This window comes from Oryzias melastigma, linkage group LG4 (assembly GCF_002922805.2).
Source record: "Oryzias melastigma strain HK-1 linkage group LG4, ASM292280v2, whole genome shotgun sequence".
Lineage (NCBI taxonomy): Eukaryota > Metazoa > Chordata > Actinopteri > Beloniformes > Adrianichthyidae > Oryzias > Oryzias melastigma.
Genome location: NC_050515.1, coordinates 12,255,640 through 12,272,795, shown reverse-complemented (window position 1 = coordinate 12,272,795; position 17,156 = coordinate 12,255,640). Strand labels below are relative to the sequence as shown.

Here is a 17,156-nt window from a genome sequence, read left to right as displayed (position 1 = left end):
AAATTAGATGAGTCAATTTAATGAAAACTAATAATGCATGTGGTAAAGTTTTCCCTGAAAATACAAGTGTAACTTAATTTTGAATTAAAAAAGTATTTTTAACTTCAAATTCTCATTCAAACTTCGTCATCAATTAGCAATTTATCTGATTTTTGGTAGATTTTATTCAGCTATTGGACTTTTAGATTTGTTTTACTTATTACATTTGAGCTTCATTGCATTAGCTACTTATTTTAGTCAAATAGTTAAGCTGTAAGAGAAACCATTAAAAATGTATTATTGTCAGTGACTTGATGTGTTCCGTGACAGATTTGCGTATCCAGGGTGTAGTCCTTTGCCTGACACCCATCGAGCAAGCGCAAAAGGGGCCCCTATGGTTTAAAAGTCGGCAGAAAGGTGGGCCCCGAATGGGTTCGTCCGCAATTTCCATGGTGGTTCAACCTGTGTTTGCCCACATTAGCTTAAGTCGGCACTCAGTGGGTTAGCTTGCTTTGCTAGCCAGCCTCCTGGTGGACGGCATAGTATGCTAGGGAGCTCCACTGTAGTGAGCTAGCGAGCTCTGCAGTTGCGAGCAAGCTCGGTTGTAGTGATCTAGTGAGTTCCGCTGCAGCGAGTTCAGTTGTCTCATTTTTTCTTGATCATCCCATCAAACGTATCTGCTCAGACCCCCTCCCCTCACACTTACACATTACGACCCGTTCGAATCCCATCCACTAAGATACAGCAGGTTTATCTTCACTCACAGACACAGGCCTAGTGGTCTCCAGAGGACCATTTAGTCAGTCTATCTACCTTAAGGCATGTTTGCTTCCACCCCCCCACCTCAGAGTCACCACACACACCCTCGCCCCTCCACCACCACACACTCAAGACCCTTTGACCCCTGACACACGACCTCTGTGCTGAATGAGTACACACATGAGCGTCAGAGCGAGACCCCCAGTGATTATTGCTCTGCCGCGACACGCACGCAGAGCAACATGCACACAAAGCCCTCTGGGTGTGAGCACTGAATTGAACAGTTTTTAAAAAAAAGTGGATTTCTGGTCAATCTTAAGGCGTCCCGATGCACTGCCTCATTTCTGCAGGTATACACAGCTGGAAGCTGAAAGGTTAGCTGAAGGTCACAGGTTAATGTAGTTCTAATCAGCGGGGAGATGCTGAGCAGAAGGAGATTTTTTTTTTTTTTTTTTTTACCACAGACATGCATAAAGTGAAAATTTTACAGATACAAACCATTCAATTCTAAATTGTTAAATTTTACTTGTGATACGAGGGAATAAAAATATGAAGTGGCAGCATCCTGGCAAGGGTTTGACAAGGCTAATGGAGGAGATTTTCAAGAATGAATAATTTTTTTTGGGTGCAGAGTTAGAGTAGTCAAATTGAACGATCGTAGGTTCAGTTCCAGCTTTGCCCGCCCATGTATCGAAGTGTCCTTGGGCAAGACACTCAGTGTGTCTCAATGTGTGTGTCCGTGAGAGAATGGGACAGTCACTGTAAAGCCCTTTGGGTCTCAGAGCATGGGTGTCAAGGCCTGAGTTTCTTTGACCCATTTAAATAGCAATAAATTATATTTAATTAACATTTTATTGCAATGATATTAATTTAATTTCCTCACATAGAAAACAAATAGATTTTTAAAATAAAATAAATTACTGTTGTGTTGTTGTACTTCAAAAAAGGAAATTTCTTACTGAAGTGAACTCAATTGAAATGGTTACATGCAGGTTGCCTTAAAAACTTAGCACAGTGGTCCCCAATCCCTTGGGGTCACTTGATGGGCCGCAGACAGAAAAAAAGAAATACATGCTCTAAGATTATTGCCATTTAGTTTATTTTCTAATCTTAAAAGAAGTTTTATTTTGTAAAAAACTGATGGACTTTGTTCATAACATCCGTCTTGGTCATGTTACTTAAAGCGGCTAACTGCATGGCTGCTAGCTAAGAAGCTAACAAACCAAGCAATAAAACATATTTAGAAAGTGTTGTTGGGGAGAAAAGAGCCAGTGAGGAAGCCGATTAAGAGCCTTCAACTTCTAAGAACAGGAAAGCTGCCAAATACAGACAAAACCGAGTCTTCCTCCACAAAGGGAATTACCAAGACGGTTGTTCTCAGGTAGCAGACGGCACTCTGGCTAACGTGGGGACAGCCTCTCCACTGTTTCACACACGCAAATAATAAGGTAGGAAACATGGTGGATTCACATTTATATTATATTTTTAAACTACCAGTTTTATGACAGTTGTGTCCTTTAATTTTGCTTTATTTATCAATCACACCTTAAAGTCGGACATAGCTAAAGCTAGCGTCCGGTTGTTAGCCTTTGACTCTAAAGGGAAAATCTTCACAAAGTTCAAACCAGCCGCAAACATTTTACGGAGTGTGGAGATTCAATCAAATAAAGTTGTTGATTTGTGGAAACTTGTAAAAGGGACATTTGAGAATTTTCCTACAGTAAGGCTGAATTATGTTCCTTTGTGTTGAAAAAAATAACAAATAAATTAGGTTTTATTTATGTCAAGACAAAATATAGTCAATCTCTTGGCCCTGATTGGGTATTAAAGAAGCATTATATGGGGAAAAAAAATCATGTGATGTATCTTCTCTGAATGTTTTCAACCAGAAACAACTTCTACAAAAATCAACAACTTTGCTTAATTTAATCTTCATCTATATTTAAAAAAAATCTACTTATAGTTTTAGACTTTCTTAAACAAAATTTCTTGTAGTAGCTTTTTAGAAATAGATTTTTCAGAATCCACAAGCTTAAAAATGCTAACGTGAAAATATTGCCTAATTTAAACCAGTCTGTGACACAGAAGGCCTGAAAAACTGAAACTCCAGCGATCTACAGATAAAGTAAATCTGATTTTGAATGAAAAGCAAAAATCTGGGATTTTTCTCTTAATGGTTTATTTACAATGTCTACTTTGCCCCACACTTTGGTATATAAGGTGACATGCAACTTTGCTGAGCCAAAAATTGAGGAACTTTGCATCATGATGTTTACCTAAAATGTCCCAATTTTTGAGACATTTGTTCAGTAAAGAAGCCATAAGAATATTTTTTTTTTTCAAAATAAAGGTCTTTTGGGTTTTTAAAATTGTTCCTGTTGTAATTAATATAATTTTTACACCAATATATCAAAGAATGTCTCGTTTTGTAACAGCAGATGCCACATCTTTTGTGTAGTCTGTGTCCTTTTCACCCAATCTGACACAATCCATTCAAATGTCGTCAAAAGCAGAGAATGTGAATTGTTACAATCTGCTGGTCAGTGTATGAGGACATCAAAGAGATCAGCTCAGCTGTGGCGACACAGAAAGAAGGGAAAAACAGGGCGCAGCCAACAAAAGTAAGCTCAACCTGAAAGGCGGGCCAGCTCGGTAATACAGGATCATCCCTGGTGTAATTCCTTCCCCCTGGCCCCCAACAATAAGACATTGAACAAGAGATGCACATCTGGGGAAGGGGAGGGGGTTTCGGTGAAGGTCCGGTGGTCTGACGGCCACTGACCAGGTCTCCATGCCAACATTGTGCATGCACACCCACCAACAACTGTTTGAACCCGTTCGAAGCCCTCTTGCCCTCTTTCATCCCCAATATTCTAATCAATCCCTTTGGGCCACGCTTTGTGCGTTTACGTGTTCAAACATGGCGGGAGATCAGAGGTCATCCTGGCCGCTGACCTTGGCCCCTGAGAGGAGCGTCTTTGGTGGTGTCACAGCGCGGCTCTGCTCCTCTGTGGCGGGTCCAGTTTCTAATCGGCTCAGAAGCCAGTCAGAGGCCGGACGCCAGTCGGTATTGTCCAGTTGCATCTGAAAAGCCTGCCTCCGAAAAGGCCGGGGTGAGGCGAGGTCAGACTGGCCACAGCGCTCCATCGCCTTTCAAACGCCATCGATACCCTCCTTCATTCTGGGCAGCTCTGCGTGCCGAGCATCCGCCCATGAATAAACATGGTCAGCGAAAGGCGACCTGACTTTGATTTTGGCAAAAACATATTTGAAATAAGAAGAGAGATGTATTCGTTTTTAAAAATCAATATCAGTTTTCTTTAGCAAAGTTTACAAAAAATTGATGCAAAAATGCTTAAGCTTTAAGTTTTATTTTACTGATCAATTTTCTGCTTCATATCCTAACATTTTTAAATGAAAAACTCAAGAGTATTCCAGTTTTTGTGTTGTTGTGATGATAAATAAAGTTACTTACATGTGTATCTTTGTTGTATTCTGATGATGAAATGAAACTTATTTTTGAGGAGTTGTACTTTTAAACTCTGTGTTAAGTGTTAAGTCTGCGTTATTATGTGTCCTCACAGTCACACCACCCTGACTTCAGGTTTAATCATCTCAGGTGTTTCCTATTTAGATTATTACCCTTCAGCCTTGTTTAAGTGCATAGCTTTCTGTTTGTCCATCTGATAGATCCCAGTTCCTACTTTGTTTTTTTTCTTTACCTGTTTTAAGTTTGTTTGCTAAATTACGTTTCCATTCCCAAATCTGGTTTGCTTTCGTGTGGATCCTTCACAAACCTCCTTCACAGACATGAATGGACTCCTCAGCTTCAACCCGACAGCAGCTCATCATCAGGCTGTCTGAGGAGACGAAACCACGTGAGTTAATTTTATCAGAACCGTCTGCCAGACTAATTTTATCAGCCGTTCCTGGCTAACCTCAGAATCAAATACTTTTTTTTGTTTTTTTTGCTGAGGTTAACAAGAGGACATAGTGTTAAAGCTTCTGAGTAGTTCCAACAGAGAAGCAATTGCAGCAATGCAAGCTTTTAATAGGTTTTTGTAAATATTCAGTCTCTACAGAGTATTTATTGTTTCATTAAGGGGAATGCAGAAACTCCAACTATCTATCATTGCATCTGCACTTGTTGATTAACAGTAATATGATGACAAATTGTGAAATATTTATTTTATTTTTAAAGCAGAATCAAAATTCTTCCCCTAACCGTACGGCTTCTTCCTACCCCTCCAATTGTGGGCGCATTTAGAGAGATAGTGGTGACCAACATATATATATATAATATATATATATATGTACAGTATATATATATATACGTGGGTGTTCTCTGAAGCCCAGAAGTTTAGATTTAAATGTAAGTCATGACCTTTTGTTTTAGCGTAACTTTTTAAAGGGCCTACACGCCATGCAAAATCAACTTCTTAAGCTTTTTATTATAATGTTGATTCTCCCACCCCAAAAAACCCCCAAAGCAGTTTATTGATCCATTCATGCAGTAATCCTCTAAAAACCTGCGCTCTGAGCACCAGCCCCTCCCAACCCATGAAAACGAGTGGGTCCTCAAGAGATGACATCACAAAGTTAGAACAGTCACTCTCAGGAAGAGTCTGTGCTGCCAGAACTGCCGTCCAGGCTAACACAAACAACTCATTTCTCCACTCAGTTAGCGGTGATCAACAGCTAGCTTTTGCCACTCAGCCGCTAGCCTTTGCCACTTAGCTAGCAGTGATCAGCCATTAGCTTTGCCGCTCAGCTTTTGCAGCTCAGCTAGCAGTGATCAGCCGCTAGCTTTGCCTCAGTTAGCACAGCAGCTTGTCCCGGCCATCCCTACAATCAGTGTATCAATGGCCAGGGCTACTAAAGGCATATGTGGTGTGCCAATCCTTCTTTGCAAAAGTTTGGATGTCGTGTTTTTTATTTTTATTTTTTGTGGGAGAAATCCAGACATGCTGCCGAGGCTGGCCCTGCGATGACATCATAAAATTGCAGACAAAAGGCGGAGCCTCAGAGACAGAGGCGTCTTCCGGGTAGGATAAAAACACATGAAGCTAACTCATACTTCATAAATGATTTGTTCTTTATTGTGCCAAAGGTAATATATGATCCTATATATCGATATAGTTTACTCTGACAATTTTAAGAAAAGCATTGTATAGTACCTTTAAAGTTATAAAACCAATGTTGCTTTTATAATTTTCAAGTGCTGGCAGCTACGCGCTAACATAAGTGACTGGCAACTATTGATGTTGTCATTAAGTGGGAGTGACGGATTATCGGGGGAAACAAACACTGGTTCACTTTAAGATGACCAAATGTGTCCGGTCTGAAAACACCCTGAATCAAAATAACTCAAAGTAAGGCTTTTCACAGCAATTATCAGGTCAGATTGATTAGATGAATCACTCAAAAATTAATCGCATGACAACAACAAATTATTGATTTACTTGATACAAAACTTTACCTTAATTTAAACAGTTACTTCTTGTTCAACCTCAAATTTATGATTCTCCCCTCCAAAAAAAGCTGTTCCTTAAATCTTTTATTCATTTCTTTAATGAAATTCTGTCAACATCCAGTCTCTCCACTTTGGTTCCAAGTCTTTGTAGGTTGTCAAGACTGGACAGAGTCTAGGAAATGTCCGGTTGTCCTAAATGAGTGTATTTTAACAAAGTGGTCTCAGCCTATAGATCCTTGTGACATCCAGAACTCTTCAGCTCCGGTCCCCTCAGTGGCTAATAGGACCTGCCAATTAAACTGTCTCTTTTCCCTTTCACAACCATGAAAGGAGAGCAATTAAATCCAATTGGCGCCTACAGTATTGCTGGGACCTAAGCCCCAAGAGGCCCCGGCAGTCCGGATGTTTAATCATCATAAGACCTGGTTGCTGGTTCTGATAAATGGGTCTGGGAAAGGAAAGCGTTGGCTGGTCATTAATCTACAGTCAGATTGGGACGCACTCGGCTGCTGCCAAGTTAATTGGCCACTTATTTTAGCACGAGCACGAGACTACGGTGAGATGAAGATGGATGTTTCTCCACTGATCCATAATTTGGCCTTACGGGGTACTAACGCAAAGAAAAACATGCATTTTATGCATGCGTTGAAGACTGGAGACACAATGATTTTTTTAAAGGGTTAGATTTCCAAATATTGTCAAAAAATGTTTTTATTCAATGTTTTTTTTTTATTGAGTGGAACAAGTAAATAGAACAAAAGCAGAGGTAAAAATGTTCTCCTGCTTCTTATCTACTTTATCGCTTCCATTCCTGTGAGTCGTCTCAGCCTGACCGTCCAATCAGCTCAGAGGGTCAGCGGTTGTCCAGGTGGCTGCCCGCCTGATGGATGATGGGAGCAGAGGGGGCTGCCCCGGTACTGATAAGGACTCTAATCTTGACGTGGACTTCCTCTCGGAGCCGGCGCTCAGTCACACACTGTCGACAGAGAAAGATGGATGTGTGGGTGGATGGACGGACGGATGGATGAGGAGGAGACAGACGTGAGGGTGTCTAATGGAACAGGACACACCCTGTCCTTGTGTGTTATCAGTTCACCTTATAACCCCAGCAGTTTCTTTTTTTCTCTCTGAATCCAGTCTGGCCTGTCTTAGAGAAGTTGACTGGGTGGAGAAGTTTAATGTTTGAGTATTTGTGGTCAATAGAAGGTGACAAAAGAGAATGCAGAGCTGGTCACTTCTATTTTAAAATAGATCTCCAGACGATAAATCAAACCGAGCTTTTGAGGTCAACCGAGGTCAGTTAAATAGTCAACTGGTGACTTTAATGGACAATGTATACCTACATTTATGAGCCCTCATGATCATTCAGAACTTCATTATATTGGAACAAGCTTGAATGAGTATTGCTCCTGCTAGAATTTTTAAAAAAGGCACCCGGACGCCTAAAATACACCGGCGCTGCAGCGAGATGTTTTCAATGTTCAAATTCTGAACTTTGGCAAAGAAAACGTGTTGCGTCTTCCAATTAGGAACTCAGCTTTGGTCTGTGACATGTTGATGATCTGATTTTTCTATTTGTATCAAGACAATAAAAAAGGTCCTCTCATTTCATGATTTTCATTTTTTTTTTTTTTGCATCTTAAGGAGAGTGCATGTGTGTCTTGCAGTTCTCTTGAAGCTCGTGTGACCACCTTTAAAACGTAACCAAACCCTAAATCAACCTTTTTTTTTCTGTTGACCTCTAAAAATGGGGCTTTAAAAGTGCTGTCTGTTAATCATTGCCAAATTTATACAAAAATAAAATAAACTTGTTTAATTCTTGAAAATATAGTCAAAAACCATCTGTGTTGAATCGTTGAATCGAGGTACTGCATTTGAATTTCGTGATTGGTCTAACCATTTAAGTCCCACGTCATGATTTCCAGCTCCAGTAATGATGTCCTGTTCCCCAGCCCCACCCCTCTGACTGGAGTTTCAAATTTCGGCTTGTGGGTGGAGTCAGCCTCCAACTTCCCTGTTTGGTTACCCTTTAACGCCTGGTTCACAACTGATATGGAGGTGCTGCGAAGCGCCGCGATCCTCCTCGACTGGCTTGGATTGTACAGTGATCGTTTTGGCGTCTGGTCTATTTTTTGCATGAGTCACGAGTGATCCGTGTCAATTCTGGCAGGAAGTTACTCCAAGACACACGAGAAAATCTGGTCAATTTAAAAAATATGACCAATTTTTCACAATAAATACCGCAATTGACAGATGCGATCATATTTTTTCATCTAAACAGACTGTAGAAACGAAAATAAAAACTCACAATACACAAAAAACAAACAGGAACTGAGACACACACAGATCAACGTAGTGAGTGTTGACCGGGAGAGTGTGGTTTTGGCTGTCTAATGATGGCAAAAAAAGCTCTAAATGACCAAAGCGAGCAGAAGAGTCTGTCGACCTTTGTGGAAAAATATGTGTCTGGTGTGAACTGGAGGTTAAGTGGATACCGCGCGCACACCGCTTTGCAGCACTTCTGCGTCTTGCATGAACCAGGTGTAAGCAAGAGGAGCTGGTGGCAGAAAAGATGGCGGCTGAAAATCAATAGCCGGAAACGGAAATTCCACAAGATTTTCAGAGTTGTAGCCACTTTTCTTAAAACATTTTTAGTGTACAGGATTATCTTAAATTGTATAAAAAGAGGATATACTCTTTATTGCAGAATATTAACAAAACTGTTTAGACATTTACATTGGAGCTTTAGGTCCAGACCCTTTACACAATCAATGTGAATCAGTTTATTCTGTCGCGGAGAAAAGCAGCTTTGTGCCGGAAAATAACACTTTATATTAGTAATGTATTGCATATTGGTGAAAAGTTGCTTTAAAGTGTTGCTCCCCAGCACAAAACAGCTGCTCAGGTAATTCATGGTGACCGTGTGAGAAGTTACGGTGTTTCTAGGTTTCAACAGAAACACCACAGGTGTCAAAGTTTCAAAGGCTAAAATGCAAAAATAAAACTGTTAGCGTCACCGATTATATTAGTCATTTCCGACCAAAAACAAGATTATTTTTTGACCGAAATGTGCGGCGCAGGGAGTGGTGGTGGAGGTTCTGGAGTTCCTTCTCGATAAAGATTTTAGGCTGCTATGTGGTCCCACTCACCTTATGGGAGGTAAGATGGTTGTGCGTTTGGTAAATGTTTCCTAGTAAGGATAATGCAAGTTAGGCACACGTATGAGGTGCAGGTGACGCTGGTGTGCGGTGCTCTTTATGCAGCACTCTAGTGAGGTGTGCATCCTAGCTTCTTAGCTTACTGACTGCAGGCATATGTTGCTGGCACGGGGTGTGCAGGTGTAAGTGGCTGTAAGATGCCCACACAAAGTACGCTTTGAAAGTCGGGGTGCGTGCAGAGAGCACACACTTATCACTTCATCAGCACTTCTTGCAGAGTGTGCAGGGTTTGAGGGGGTGGAAAAAAATATAAAATCGACTTGCCTGCCTTTCACTTACTTCACCCTCACTTACCCTTACATGGTGTTTAAGAGTGACCTGTTGCCCGCAGCATGCCCGTTGATAAAAATTTGAATGAACATTTTCGCTCAAGTTGGCAAATTTTATGCATGCCACCAACATGCCCTATTCAAATTTGGCAATTTTTTGCCTGTATTCACTCGTAAGAGCAGTTGCAACTAAAGTATAAGTATCACAATACAAACAGACTGTGAATGTACAATTTGAACTATTAAAAAAAAAATACTAGAAACATTTGGATACTTTTGCCAGAAAAGTCTTCAACTTTAGCAAATGAAAATTTTACATTTTCCAATTTATTTAGAAAAAGAGTGGTGTGAAAAAGAAAGTGAGTTTAAAAAATGAAATCAGATACTTTTTTTTTCTAATATCAGATGCTTTTTGTTTCACAATATGGCCCGTTAGTACTGCAGCCTGTACACAGGTAAAAGCAGAGAGCAAAATGGAAAACTAAATTAAAAACACAATCAATTTAAAACACACTTTTAAATGCTAACACTTAAAGATTTGTATCTATTGTGAACTTGAGTTCATTAACATAATCCATCAAAGTGATTTTTGACTTGCACAACAATGAAAAGAGCATCACAGCAACACATTTTTAAAGTTTAAAAGCAATTGGTAGCGAAACACAAACTGCCAGTTGATACAGATGCTGCACTCAGTTTATCTCTTGACTTTTTTTCTCAGCTCCTCACATGTCGTATAAACATTTCTTGGATTTCTTAATTCCAGAGCTGCGTTACTTCAGCTGCTTCTTCTCACCTCATTGACTATGAGCAATTGCACAGCAGACCAAGAGACTGATCAATATGATCAATTGACGAGTCACTGCTCCGTGTAACCTAATTCCAGCTAATTGGGACTTTTCACACATATCTCTGGTGCAGAAAGCCTTCGCTAATGAGCGTGGCCTCGTGCACTCTGATGTGCGTCCAGCAGCGGGAGTCCGCTGCATGGTCCAGGCGGTCAGCACAGAGCGGGATGCAGCTCCTGGTTCAGCCTCACTGAATAGTTGCTCATCCACTGCTCTCTGCGGGGGATCCGTTCTCTGAGCTCCGGGCCTGACCCCACAGAGACGAGTGAGGCCGGGTCAGGTACCAGAGTCAACAACTCTGCTCTGACCTCCACACCAGGCCTGTGCCCCCCGGCCACCAGCCTAAGCTGATCTGACCTCGCGCAGGGCTGGTTAGGCTCCCTGTGGTGAGTCAGAGGGTCAGCCTCCCAGTGGTTTGATGTAAAGAACGCTGACCAGTGATGAAAAGACTGGTGGTTAAGCAGCAGGTTTCTATGGGAGGTTGAAAGCAAAGGAGAAGGTGCACCCCTGCCGCTGCAGTCTTCATTTTGCAGGTTGCTGGAGCATAAGCCGCAGATGCTGAATGAACAATAGCTCTATGCTGGTAAACAATAATGTTTGCACAAGGTCTTCATTCTGAGGTCGATCCGGTTCTCACAAAGCCCATCTGGCATCAATAAGATGTCCCGAATTTCTATTCAACACATCAGTCTTCATTTTGTGTGGCTTTTTCTGCAGAGATTTTCCCTTTAATGGCAAATACTCAGCGGTGGCTGACACCCAGTGACAGATGCTATGACTATGATGTGTTGGAAATACAGGGACACGTGTAAATCCATCAGTTTGCATATTTTAGTCTCATGCTGTCCTACTTGGAGGTGAAAAAAGGAACAAAAAAAGGAAAAAAAATGTTAGATTGCCCCATATTTTATACATTTGCAGCAGCAATTTTCAAAAGTTTGCAGTTAAGTTTGAGTAAACCTTGGCATCCTGAATGATGACTGAGAAGATAATGGGGAAATTTAAAAAAAATGAACAGATTCAGGAGTCTGAGGAGAGAATAGGATGTCCTTCCAAAATCAACACTGAGAAACCACCAATAATCCAAAAACAGTAAAAATCAATGCTTACAAAAAATATGGGAATCTTTTAAGGAATTTGGTATAACCCATAAAGACCCACACCCATTTTAACTTAAAAAATAACATTATGTGGAAAATACCACAAACCAAGTTGAACATAGAAAACTGCAAACTAGCAACGACTAAATGATGTTGACAGTATGTCTATGTTTTTATAGTTGTCCTTATTCAATGAATTAATTCAAACATTTCAGATTTGTTTCTATTACACTGTCACAATGGATTCTTATGAGTTAAGAACAAAGAATTGCAGATTAGAAAGCTGGTAAAGGTCTTCAGATCAATCCAATGAAGAGCTTGTCTTGAAAAAAGCTAGTTTGGGAGTTAATTTCAATAAAAATCTGAATATCAACCAAAAAAAAAAAATATCCATTGGGGTGTAATGAATAATTGATTACCGGATTGATTTATTTGAGGCAAAATCAAATTAAAAATGATCAAGACATCATTACAGTCCAATATGTGGAAACATTGAATTTTGCAGAGATGTCACCATACAGTGTGGTAGAATCTTCAGTATTTTTATGTGGAAGAAAAACAGTGGGTTGAACTTTATGAAGCTAAAATGTGAATGGGTTTGTCATTAATTCTTGTTCACTTGTTTGTTTTTACATATATTTATTTTAAACTTGATTGTCCTGCAAGAAATAGAAGGAATCTGGAAAACTTAATCTGCACTGTTCAGTACCAAGTATCTATCTCAGTCACTCTGGTTGAAGTTTTGACTAAAGATGTCCTGGATTGATTTTAGATCAATGAATTGGATTGTTCAAAATTAACCAATATCCTCAAGTAATTGCTTCAGCAACTACCAATTATGATATGCATCAAATTGTTGTTAAAATGAATCTTTACGCCCCTGAATCCCCTAATTTATAAGAACTTTACTGATAAAAATTGACATTTTTTTCTTCATTTCTTAGGTGAAAATGTCATAACGGTGTGGCTTTTCACAATGCTTCGTTTATAGGAAAAAATATGACTAAAAAGTCTGAAAAAAATAAAAGTGAAAAGTAAAAAAGTCATTTTTCATTTTTCGAATCGAATCTTTCAACCATCCCTCAAATGATCTGAACATAACTAGTACTCAAGTGTTGTTTTTTTCCTTTAGTTGCCACAAAGCAGTCTGCAAAGACAACTGAATGAACGGTCAACAATGACTGAACAAAAATCTTTTCTTATTTTTTTAATTCCAGAAAATATTCAAATTTGTTGCAACAATAATTTGTAATTCATCTGCTATCAAACAGCAAATAAAACAAACACATTTACTATAGTTTTACATTTGATTATTAATGGCAATCAAATGCAAAAGTCTAATTCATTTTTAACAGGAAACTTTTTTTTTAAAGAATCAACAGATTATTCGTAATGCCACCCTTTATCATACTTGAATAAAAATGATGAACGTCTGGATCTACAGGTGTCAGGATCTATTTTCTGTCAAAATCTGTGAGCTGTCCATCTAGAAGGGAGAATTGTTTCATTATTTTGAAAGTTACAAGCCCTCACAAGGAAACACAGATTGAGTTTCTAGAGACTGATCCCCAGCCAGCTTGCTGCCTGCTCAGGTGTTAACACCTCCTTGCCAAGTTTTCTTGAGTGAGCCGACAAAAAGTCCCTCACATAAAAACCCTATTCATGAAAGATTCAGACCAACGTGACTCAACGTCTTCAAACAGAGGAGTGTGGGAGGAAGTCTGGAACGAGACTGGAAGTGACTATTTTGTTCCCAGTGCCGAGCCTGAGCAGGCTGAGCCGGCTGGGCCGGGGTGAATAGTCAGGAGGCTAATGAATGAGAGTGAGACTCTGCGTGTTAGACTGAAGGAAGTGAACACAGCAAGTGTCTGAAAGAAGCCATGACTTTCTCCCTCTGTGGTTCTGCTTGTGTCTGTTGGCCCATCTGGGACAGGAAGCAGGATTGTTTGTGATCAGCACGTGTGATCCGAAGCCCAGCATGCTCTGCTCTCCTGAGGGAGGTCAGGCAGGAAGTGACCAGGCGTGGGCTGTGACCTCTGGGTAATGAGCAAGAATCAGCAGGGGGGGCGTGCGGACTTCCCACATGTTACCTCTCCTCATACACACACTGTAACCACACAGACACACCGCCTGGGAGCTCAGCACTGATGAGGAGAAAGTGTTCTCTGGAAAACACAGGTGTTTACGTGGAACATTAAAGGAGAAGCTGGACTCTGAATGCTGACAACTCATGATTGGATACTCTGTGGTATTAATAAGGGTGTAACGATTAATTTCAATTTGATTTGAATCATAGTTTGTGGTGATTAATCGTTAATAGACACACATGATACATTTCCCTTCAGGGGTCGCCACAGCGAGTCAGCATCCTCCATCTAACCCTACCTTCATGTCTTCATTCACTGCATCCATAAACCTCCTCTTTGGTCTTCCTCTATAGACCTCTTACCTGGCCACTCTAGATTCAACATCCTCCCACCAATGTATTCACTGTCTCCTCTGGACATCCCCGAACCATCTCAGTCCCTCTGATGGACTCATTCCTGATCCTGGTCACTCCCAAAAAGAACCTCAGCATCTACCTCTCTGCTACCTCCACCTCTGCCTCCTGTCTTTTCCTTGGTCCTGCTGACTCTTGGCATAACAACATGACTGGTCTCACCTCAGTTTTTTTACACCTTTCCCTTCCTTTCATTTGAGCTGAAACTCTTCTGTCACACCTGACACGTTTCTCCATCCATTCCAACCTGCCAGTACTCGCTTCTTCACTTCTCTTCCTGTTGACCCTAGATCAGGGGTGTCCAAAGTCAGTCCTCGAGGGCCGGTGTCCTGCATGTTTTCCAGCCAACCTGCCATAGCTCCTTATTGGCCAAATACATCTGATCTTGGTAATTAGCAGCAGATAAGGCAGGGTTTCTGGAAAACCAACAGGAGGCCAAACCTCAAGGATTGACTGAATACTTAAAATCTTCCACCTTCTTTATCTCTTCTCCCTGGAACCTCACTCTTCCACTTGGGTTCCTCTCATCACACACATGTACTCCATCCTGCTGTAGTTAACCTTCATTCCTCTCCTTTTATAAAGCAAGCTTCCCTCGCTCTAGCTTTATATATGCTACTCTGCACCTCTCCCTTATTCGTAAAGAGGGGCACCATCACACTTCTTCTCCATTCTTCAGGTGACTGCAGAAAAGGTTGAATGTTCTGGAATATGTGTAAAAATACTACATTTCTATAGAATTTTGGCTACTTTATTCTGCGTAGTTCAGCATAATGCTTAAACTTAAAAAAAATAGATATCTTAATTTTCATTTTATGTGATGTGTTTGTCAGCTCCGAGTAATATTCAGAGCTGGATTATTCAATGTTTCATAACTAATAATTACAACAACTGTTGTCACTTTTTATGAGATGAAGAGATAAATCAGCTTGTGAGTCAGAAAAGCTGTGGGATTCCCACTGTGTGTGTGCGTGTGTGTCTTCCTCTAGAAGCAGAAAGTTCACTTTGCTCTTTTCCCATGCCTCTTGACTTTTATCTAGAAAACTGCTTGTTAGGTTCTGGCATTGTCATCTGTGCATATAGCTGTGTGTTTGTGTGTGTGTGCCCCCATCCTTGTGCAGCAACATTCCTGCTTTCTATGACACAGTGCATGCTGGTGTCAGTTTGTGTGCTGATAGAGGCTAATTCAGTAGTCCATCCTTAAGGGTGGTGGTGGAGGGAGGGGGGGGTTGGAGGGCTGTCAACGAGGCAGCCCGCCAGGTTCTCAGGGCGCTCTCTGCGAACCACTTGAGACGAAAAGAAAAGGGAAGAGAAGGAGCTGGGGAGGAGGAGAGAGACGAGATAGGAAAGACGTTTCCAAAGCAAAACACAAAAAACGTGAAGCCACAAGTCAGCCAGGCAGGCACTCTGATCCCACGCAGGTAGCCGAGCCACAGAGAAGCCAAATTGTCCTTTGTGAAACAAGAGCCATTCAGTGGGAACAGGATGCTGTCTGCAGGATGTCCCAGACCCCTCGGCGCTGTATTGTAGTGTGTTTTTTAGTGCGTGTGGGTGCATGTCTGGCCCAGTGTTGACTTTTTGGAAAGATTGACGAGGGGAGGGGGGGGGACATTACTCTCTTCTTTGACAGTGAACGAAGGCCTCATGGACAAACTCAATTAGCCAGAATAGAGGTTTGGAAGAGGTGTCTCCTGTGACCATATAAGGCCTCTATTTTGACATAAGGCCACGGTGAATACATGGGAAACATATTTCTTTGGTGGTTCTGAAACACTGGCAGACAGATTAGGGACAGACTGAGTCTGAGAAGCTGATGGGCTGAGGGGCGGTAGAGGTACAGGGTCACAGTATAACTCCAGGTGTTGGAATGAGGACACAATTGATTGCCTAACAGTGACAGATTGAAAAAGTACAGTAGCACAATTCTAAGATAGTTTTTCTCTATATGACCTCCTACATCACAATAAAAATGCTACAAATACATGATAAAACACCAATAACATGATTTTAATTAGAGTGGGTTTTTGAGAAAAATAGATAAATACCAAAGAGTTTAAAGAGATGGAAGAAAATGAAAGGTAGTTAGTTTGTGAGATTTTGAGCTATTTTTTTTCCCATGTTTTCTAGCATTGTAGCTTGATGGAAGTTATTGAATGACTGTTTTGTAAATGGGTGAACAGCTGTGAAAAAATAGTTTTGTGATACAAAACCATAAGGCATTCCAGAACCGAGGATATTAAATCATCCGTCAGGCACACCACATCTTCTGTGCACTATTAAAAAAAAAAAAAAAGTTTATAAAATGTTCACTTTGTGATCGTTTTTCTAGCAACAGAATAAAAAAAAATACTAAACCATAATGTCAGTATGAATGTGTTGAAAATTTGGACACAGGGGCAGACTTACCAGGCAAAATCAGGCAACTGTCTGAGGCCCCCAACACTTTTGGGGCCCAGAAAAAATGTTTTTCTAAAATTATTTTCATGGCCAGCATTATTTAACAAAACAATCTCTCAGATGGCATAAAACCGCTCATGTGTTTCTTCCTCCCTTGCAAATGTGCAGCTATGGAATATTACATCAGCAGCAAGTTAGCTAGCAGAGAGAGACTCTTCCACGGCCAAATCCGATTTCTTCCCCTACCCCTACAATTTCTCCCTACCCCTCTAATTGTTGGGGCATTTTAAGGGGTAGGGGTGTTTTTTAAGGATAGAGCGTAGGGACTTTTGACTCAGTATCCTCCGCTGAAAGGTGAGGAGAAATGTGTTTCTTCACATGGGCGCTCCCCGAAACACATTTAAATATAAGTAATATTTTTTTGTTTGTTTCCTTCCATCATTCAAGTATTTTATTTATTTTTTGCATTCTTTGGTAAAACCTGACGAATTAAAGGGCTCCATCTTATTGTTCGCCCGGGCCCCAAAACTGCTAAGTCCGCCACTGGTTGAACTACAGTAAATAGGAGTGACTTGTTTCTACTGCGACCTGCTTTGTTAGTAAAAAGATGTGG

The 17,156-nt window shown here is 40.7% G+C and overlaps 1 protein-coding gene across 1 annotated transcript in view; it reads left to right on the top strand.

The window, feature by feature from the left end:
• Positions 1-4,432: 4,432 nt before the first annotated feature.
• Positions 4,433-17,156, top strand: part of her6 (hairy-related 6) — a 95,190-nt gene continuing 82,466 nt past the window's right edge. Inside the window, exon 1 of the mRNA XM_036211522.1 lies at positions 4,433-4,616. The gene's annotated coding sequence lies outside the window, so the exon portion shown is untranslated. The remainder of the gene's footprint in view (positions 4,617-17,156) is intronic.